The following is a 7,102-nucleotide window of genomic DNA, read 5'->3' as shown; positions in this document are numbered from 1 at the left end:
TCTTTACAGACATTTTTAACCTGTCCCAAGCAGCTGTGCCAATGTGCTTCAAAGCCACCTTCATTGTGCCAGTGCCAAAACATTCAAGGTCAAAGTGTTTATTTGTCATATGCACAGTTAGGACATGTGTTTACCTGTACAATGAAATTCTTACTTGCCGTTTACATGAATGCTACAAAATACAAATGAAATATAAAGTAGATAAATAACACAAAATCTAGGCACTTTAAGCACAAATGCAGCAATATAATAAAAATGTACAAGAATATAATAAAAGAATGTATGCTGCATGGGAGCATGTGCAACAATCAATGTGCAATTATGCATGTGCAAACTGAGAATGTAAACAGTACAGGTCGACAGTACATGACACATTCCTGGTAGTAAACCCCTCAGAGGGAAAGAACTGAAATATGATTGAAAGAGTGGGATATAGGATCACCTTGTTAGTTTCTCTGGTCTTAGTCTCTCTGCACGTCTTCTCCCCGGGTCTTCATGCACGCGTGCGTGTGAATGACTCTGCTGCTAATTTTGTCATGTCTCGCTTCCTGTCATTGTCCCCCCAATTGCGTCAACTCTTAAACTCGCTTCTCTGCAAGATGTTCTGAATAACAGGAAGGCCTGGCCATCTGACTTTCACCCAGAGTGCAGCACACACACATTTTGAAGAACAAAAGGTCAATCCCTGCTACTATTACACAAGCACTTTTTTAAAACTCTAACAGTATAACCCACGCTATTGTGTTTTATTCCACATTACATGTTATGCATTAACTGTTACTATATTCTGTTTGTTTATTTTATCCACTACAACAATAAAGTTGAATCTAATCAAATCTAACATTTATAACAATGATGAAATCAGTGGATGACGGGAGGATTGACTAGTAATAGTGGGTGAGTTAAAATGGTCTAAAATTGAGCTAGATTTTAGATCTAAATTCTGGGGTTTAATCGAGAATCTGTAGATAAATATAACTAAATTTTGATAGGTTAGAGACTTTAATCAAGTAACTACAGTTATTGTGAGACTTCAGTTTGCCAGGGTTCACTTACTGTAGCTTTTAGCAGGGCTCACATGGCCAGAAAAAATTTAAGCAGTGCATAGTTTAAACATAAAAAGACATACGCAGACATTCTGTAGGGAGAAAGGAAGGCTAACTTTGAAAATGAAAGAACATAAGCAAGCATTTGTTGAGCACACTGTTATGTGCGCTCGAACACAGAGTGAGCGAGCAGATAAAAAGCGGACCCAGGTGGCTGGCTTCGGTGCAAGCAGTGAGGTTTATTTACAGTGAAGGTAGTGACATATATGGCGGTAGAAGTTTGCAAAGCCCAGGAAGCGTTGCAGGTCCTTCACACAGGTGGGGGTAGGCCAATTGGTGACAGCAGTGATTTTGGATGGGTTGGTGCGGAGTCTTCCCTGTTCAATGATGAATTCCTCCAGGAATGCCACGGAGGGGGAGTGGAAGACGCACTTCTCAGCTTTTACATACAGGCGGTTTTCCAGGAGTCGAAGAAGGACCTGGTGAACGTGCTGGATGTGCTCTGTGAAGGAAGAAGAGTAAACGAGAATGTCATCGAGATAAACAAAAACAAACCGACCAAGAAAATCACAGAGGATGTCATTGAGACTAATGAGGTACAGCTGGTGAGTAATCAGGGAAGCGGGGCAGGTGTGTCGAACAGTGTAATCAGTGCAAGGGCTAGGCTAGTGTGAGGAAAAAGAAGAGAAGAAGGTGTAGCTGGGCAAACCTGACACACACAACCATAACAATAGAAAAATCAAAACATATTTTCCTGAACTAATGTTTTGGCACTATTTGGGGGAATACATAATATTGTATAGGGTTAGGCAGATTTAAACTACACATAATATTTTTATTGTAATCTTATGAAATGGCTTACGCACCTTGGATCATATATCTTTCCATTTTTGCATCCAGGATGACATTTCCATTGTTATGAGGGACTATTAAGGAAGAAGTCTTTTTGCAGTCAATGAGTTAGGCATGTCCATAAATAATTTATCACTTAACTAAAACCTTTCTAACTTTCTAAAGGAAGAAGTCTTTTTCTTGCAGTCATTGAGTTAGTCATGTCCATAAATAATTTATCACTTAACTAAAACCTTTAACTTTCTTGTAGATTTTTTTCAAATCTAAGAAATTTTTATTGTCAATAAGAGAGAGTGAATATTAAGCCAGGTTTGTTTTAACTAACTCAGACTTATTGTCTAAGGTCAGAGTGCAAAGTCCAACATGTATATTCTAGTGTAGTAAAAGTCACAAGTAAAGGGAGATGTTTGCATGAAGCTGTCTTTAGCTAAAACACAGCAGACAATCAGCTTAGTTCTGGGGGCAGGTTGAAGTTTCTTTCCTGCTTCTAAAAGCCTGGAATCAAAGTTAATTTATTATGAATATTCTGAGTTCCTCAGAATAAAACATCCCTTCAAAGTGTCTGCTTTGGACTTGTGGGCACTACACCTCTAATAAAATAATATCTAAAAATGCCTACATTTCCTACACTTCAACAACACAGGCTAATAATTCAACGAGCAGCATCTTTTTGTAAGATTTGATTCGTATAGGTTCTAGTTACTTTAGAAGCTTTAATTACTTTTCATAACTTAGGCTTCCTTTAGTTATACAGGGATAACCAGTTCTTGCTACCATGCTAACTCTGAGAGATGAGGCAGTCCAAGTAACTTCAAAACAGTGCTGATTTATTCAAAGGATCACAGGTAAAATTAACATTACACGCTCAGGTATCTTGCACCTCCAAACTGCATGCAGGCAGATGAAAGATGAAAGACCCTGAACCAAACCAGGCCTATACATTTATCTCTTTGGTTGGGCTAGCCCCATACTGCACAGGCACGTCAAACTGTGATGCCACCTGATGTGCCAACTATGCAGCTGGCCAGAGCAGTAGTCAAAACATGAAGAAAATCACTGTGTGTGTGTCTGTTGATTAAGTGGTGTGTAGCTAAAAACATTCTCACACGACCTCTAGTGACGTCATGACATTAAACATAAGAAAATATTATGGCTAAGGCTACAAAAAAACAGCATTGAAATATTTGTATCGAAAAAAGAAACACTTGCATTAAAAAGTATTAATACTGGAAAAATTACAATCTTGTGATTATTGTCGGCCATTGTTTTTCAATGCATTTTTTTTTTCTTTTTGGATTTTCACTTCTGTGTCACTGTTTTGGCGTGGAGAGGAGGGCTTTGAGGAGTGGGGCTAAGGAGAAGGGGACTTGCATACTCTGTTTGAGATCCATGAGGAGAGGACTGCCCTCTCCCCTGAGCTGCTGTCCGCATAGATGCTTCTGTTCTACTTTCCTGGCTACCAGGAGCCAAACGTAGCTAACTAGTTGTTAATACCGATAGGTGGCTCATGCCATCTCATAATGTTAGCTAAATAATAATTATATAAATAGTGGAAATATGCTCAACGGTCCAGTTTACATCCAAATACAATCACTTCTTCACACAACGGGAAGGGTTATTTCAGACAAAATGCATACTGGTTCCCAAAATATCTCAGTAGAGAAACTTCTTAAAGTATAAGGAGGTAGCTGCCTATAACTGCAGGTTATTATGGTTCGGGAGGATTTGGGGTCTTGTCCTGAATTAATGACATGCAAGAGTGTAAGATTTGATTCTTATAGGCTCTAGTTACTTTTTTATAAGCTTTAGTTACTTTTCAGTTCTTCATTTTCTTTTAGTTACTTTTCATACCTTTATTTTCCTTGCTTATACATATTAAAACTGTTTTGATGACTGCTGTATTCTACTGAGTGAAACTTTGGAACTGTATACTGCAAATTCTGTAGAGACAGGATGTCTGTATCTTCAGGTAACCAGACAGCCTGTTTTACATTTTAACAAAGGCCTGTTTTGCACCTTCACCTAGACCCGCTTAGCATATTCCAAGTTCTGCTCTGTCATGGGGTGTCCTGCAGAGACAGGGGACCTACAACCTGAGATGACCACCTGGCCCATTTAGCATACTTACTAGCATCACACACACAAGGGGGCCTGCAGCCCAGACAACCCATTGTTTAGTGTTCATTAATCAAACTGGCACCTGAGGAACACACACACACCTGGTTTAGATCACATTTCAGCAAGCAGACGCAGGCAGGGGTTGACCTGCTCATGCCAAATGGCCAATAGAATTACAGTGTGGAATGTTTTACCTCTGTCCATGGCGGGCTTAGCCCAAGGAGATAAATGTGATGAGAACACGTGGTTCAGAGAACGGACTTCCTGCGGGAGCTGTCTCTCTGACCCAGCGCTGTAAGACTTCACCTGTGCCCAGGCTTTGAGTAAACCTCCTGTTGATTTTATACAGTCATCTCCTGTCTTCACTTCTTGCGCTTTCAATAAAAGAACTTCGGTAAAATCTAACATTTTCATGAAATCTCCCTCCCCTGTTAATTGTCCATGTCTTTCAAACTTCACATGCCTAGTTTGTAACTGAAGCTTTCTCTTTGAAATTTGGTGTCTCCACAGCAAGAGAAGCCCTGAGGTCAGAGGTATGCAGACAGTCCAAGCCGAGCAATAACTCCAGGGGAGTAGGTGAGAGGCAGAGTCCAGCAAGCAAACAGAGCCCAAACATGGGTAAACAGGATCAGACAGGAGGTGAGAACACTAAAACTGAGCTGTACACAGGTGAGCACAATGCAGAGTCTTGCAAAGAACAAAGTAGCTAATCAGGGCAGAACTGGAGACTGGATGAGGAATGACATTCAGTAGAAAAGCCCAGAAATTAACAGGGCCAGGGCAGAGATGAGGGCTGCTGTTCAGGTCTTTCTATCAGCAAAACCCCTGCAGCTCAAGTGGTGCACTAATGCTGAGGTACCCAAGCTATAAATGTACACTACTATAATCATATTTCAGGTACATAACATGTATAGCGCCTACCTCAGTGAGCCACAAGAATTCCCCTCACATCCTCAAACTCTGTCATAATCCTCTTTCTCACAGCAGCTAAATCTTCCACCTATTTCATACATCCCGTTATCTTCCTTTTACAATCTAAACACCATTGGAGCTGCCTGGCATGATATGGGGAAGATACACAGGTACAGTCTGTTTGAAATTCTCGTCACACAGGCTTTTCTGAACTTTGCCTTCCAGCCTATTTCATGGCTGATCCATCATGCATGTCAAGTGTGTATTTAACCCTCTAAAGGAAACAGTTGGCCTTCATTATGCTACTTCCTGTCTCCCAAAATGCTTTGCTCTCCAGTTCTTGCCATGATTCTGGTGTGTTAGGGATTGTGTGTGTGGTTGGGGGGTGTTCGATGTGCAGCAGAGCTTCAAATTGCCTCTCCTCATCCCATACTGAGTGCCGTGGTCAGAGGTAATAGACATGCAAATAACATGTCTGTGCATATACTTCGAGGCAGCTTTGCTTCTTAGCACTCCGTCAATAACATTATGGAAATGTGCTTTCTTTGGGTTGTCACTGTTTGAGTTAGATAACAAGGCAATCCAATGAGCCTGTTAGCACGATGACAGTGACAGAATGAGGTGTTTGTATTGTCACACACTGTATCACAGCTAACAGCAGGAGGAAGAGATGGAGTGAGAAAGATGTACTGTAGGCACATAAATAAGAGCAGTGAGAGAAGTAGAAAACTGACGTTATCAAAGTTCTAGGTCTCTTTTCCATTTTACTCAATTTATCAAAGGAAAGTTGTGCAAACACATTTCCCTCTCATTTTCTGTTCTCACTGTCCATTTCTTTTGCCGAGTTTAATAACTTATCAAAAGTAACATCATACATCCAGTACATACATGTACTTGCATAATTGTGCTCTCTATACTGTAGTTTGTCTTGCTCCAGCACACATGCACTTCAACACAGCAGCTCAGGCTGGCTTGAAGGCACAGTGTAAATGTGTTTACAGAAGTCAGCCGCAGCCCTGTTTATTTTCAGATTTAACAGGGTGACAAACTGAGATGTGGTTCAATACAGGGAGTGTTTGCTTAATTGCACTGACATAATATTAGGGCTGGACCGAAATATTTGACTGTTTTAATATTCATGGATTGGGTAGGTAAACAGTTTTTAATTTTAGTATTCGAATATTCCAGATATATTATTATTCAGTGCCATCTGAGTCCAATGATAAAGAGGAAAAAGAACATCAAATAGAAACAGCTTGGTCTGCTGCAGGCTACTCACATGTCTGAAAAGTTGGAGCAGAACCCCAATAAATCATCCAGTCAATCAATAAATCATATGCAAGATGCTGTTAAAACACAAAACAATGGCTCTTTATCATCAGAGGTGGAAAGTAAGTAAGTATATTTACTCAAATACTGCACCTATGTAAAATTTTGAGGTATCAGTACTTTGACTGTTTTCATTTTCTGCTACCTCATACTTCAACTTCACTACATTTCAGAGAAAAATATTGTACTTTGTACTCGCTACATTTATTTGATAACCTTAGTTCATATTTACTTTTCAGAATGAGGTTAATAAAACAAAATACAGTATAATCACAAGATTTATTGATCTTTGGTGTAAAATTCACAAGCTGCCCAGCAGTAATTCACGTTATAAGCATATAAGGTATTTAAAATTGGCTCTACCTTTACCATTAAATGTTAATAATACATCAATAATTATAATCGAATAACATAAATGTAAACTGTGCTGTTCTGCATAATTAAGACTTAAAGTATCCATCCATCCTTCCATCCATTTTCCTCCGCTTATCTGGAACCGGGTCGCGGGGGCAGCAGTCTAAGCAAAGATGCCCAGACTTCCCTCTCTCCAGACACTTCCTCCAGCTCCTCCAGGGGAATGCTGAGGCGTTCCCAGGCCAGCCGAGAGACATAGTCCCTCCAGCGTGTCCTGGGTCTTCCCCGGGGCCTCCTCCCGGTGGGACATGCCCGGAACCCCTCCCTAGGAAGGCGCCCAGGAGGCATCCGAAGCAGATGCCCAAGCCACCTCAGCTGGCTCCTCTTGATGTGGAGGAGCAGCGGTTCTACTATGAACTCCTCCCGAGTGACCGAGCTCCTCATCCTATCTCTAAGGGTGTGCCCGGCCACCCTGCAGAGAAAGCTCATTT

General features: G+C 40.7%; 1 long non-coding RNA gene across 1 annotated transcript in view; it reads right to left on the bottom strand.

Moving 5' to 3' along the window:
- The window catches only part of LOC109953127 (uncharacterized), a 17,450-nt gene that overhangs the window by 1,402 nt on the left and 8,946 nt on the right, over positions 1 to 7,102 (bottom strand). The window contains exon 2 of the long non-coding RNA XR_002273853.1: positions 6,346 to 6,350. This is a non-coding gene — a long non-coding RNA (uncharacterized LOC109953127). The remainder of the gene's footprint in view (positions 1 to 6,345; positions 6,351 to 7,102) is intronic.

This window comes from Monopterus albus, unplaced genomic scaffold, assembly GCF_001952655.1.
Source record: "Monopterus albus unplaced genomic scaffold, M_albus_1.0 scaffold549.1, whole genome shotgun sequence".
In the NCBI taxonomy this organism is placed as follows: domain Eukaryota; kingdom Metazoa; phylum Chordata; class Actinopteri; order Synbranchiformes; family Synbranchidae; genus Monopterus; species Monopterus albus.
The sequence above is the reverse complement of the archived record's forward strand: the minus strand, read 5'-3'. Positions and strand labels throughout refer to the sequence as shown.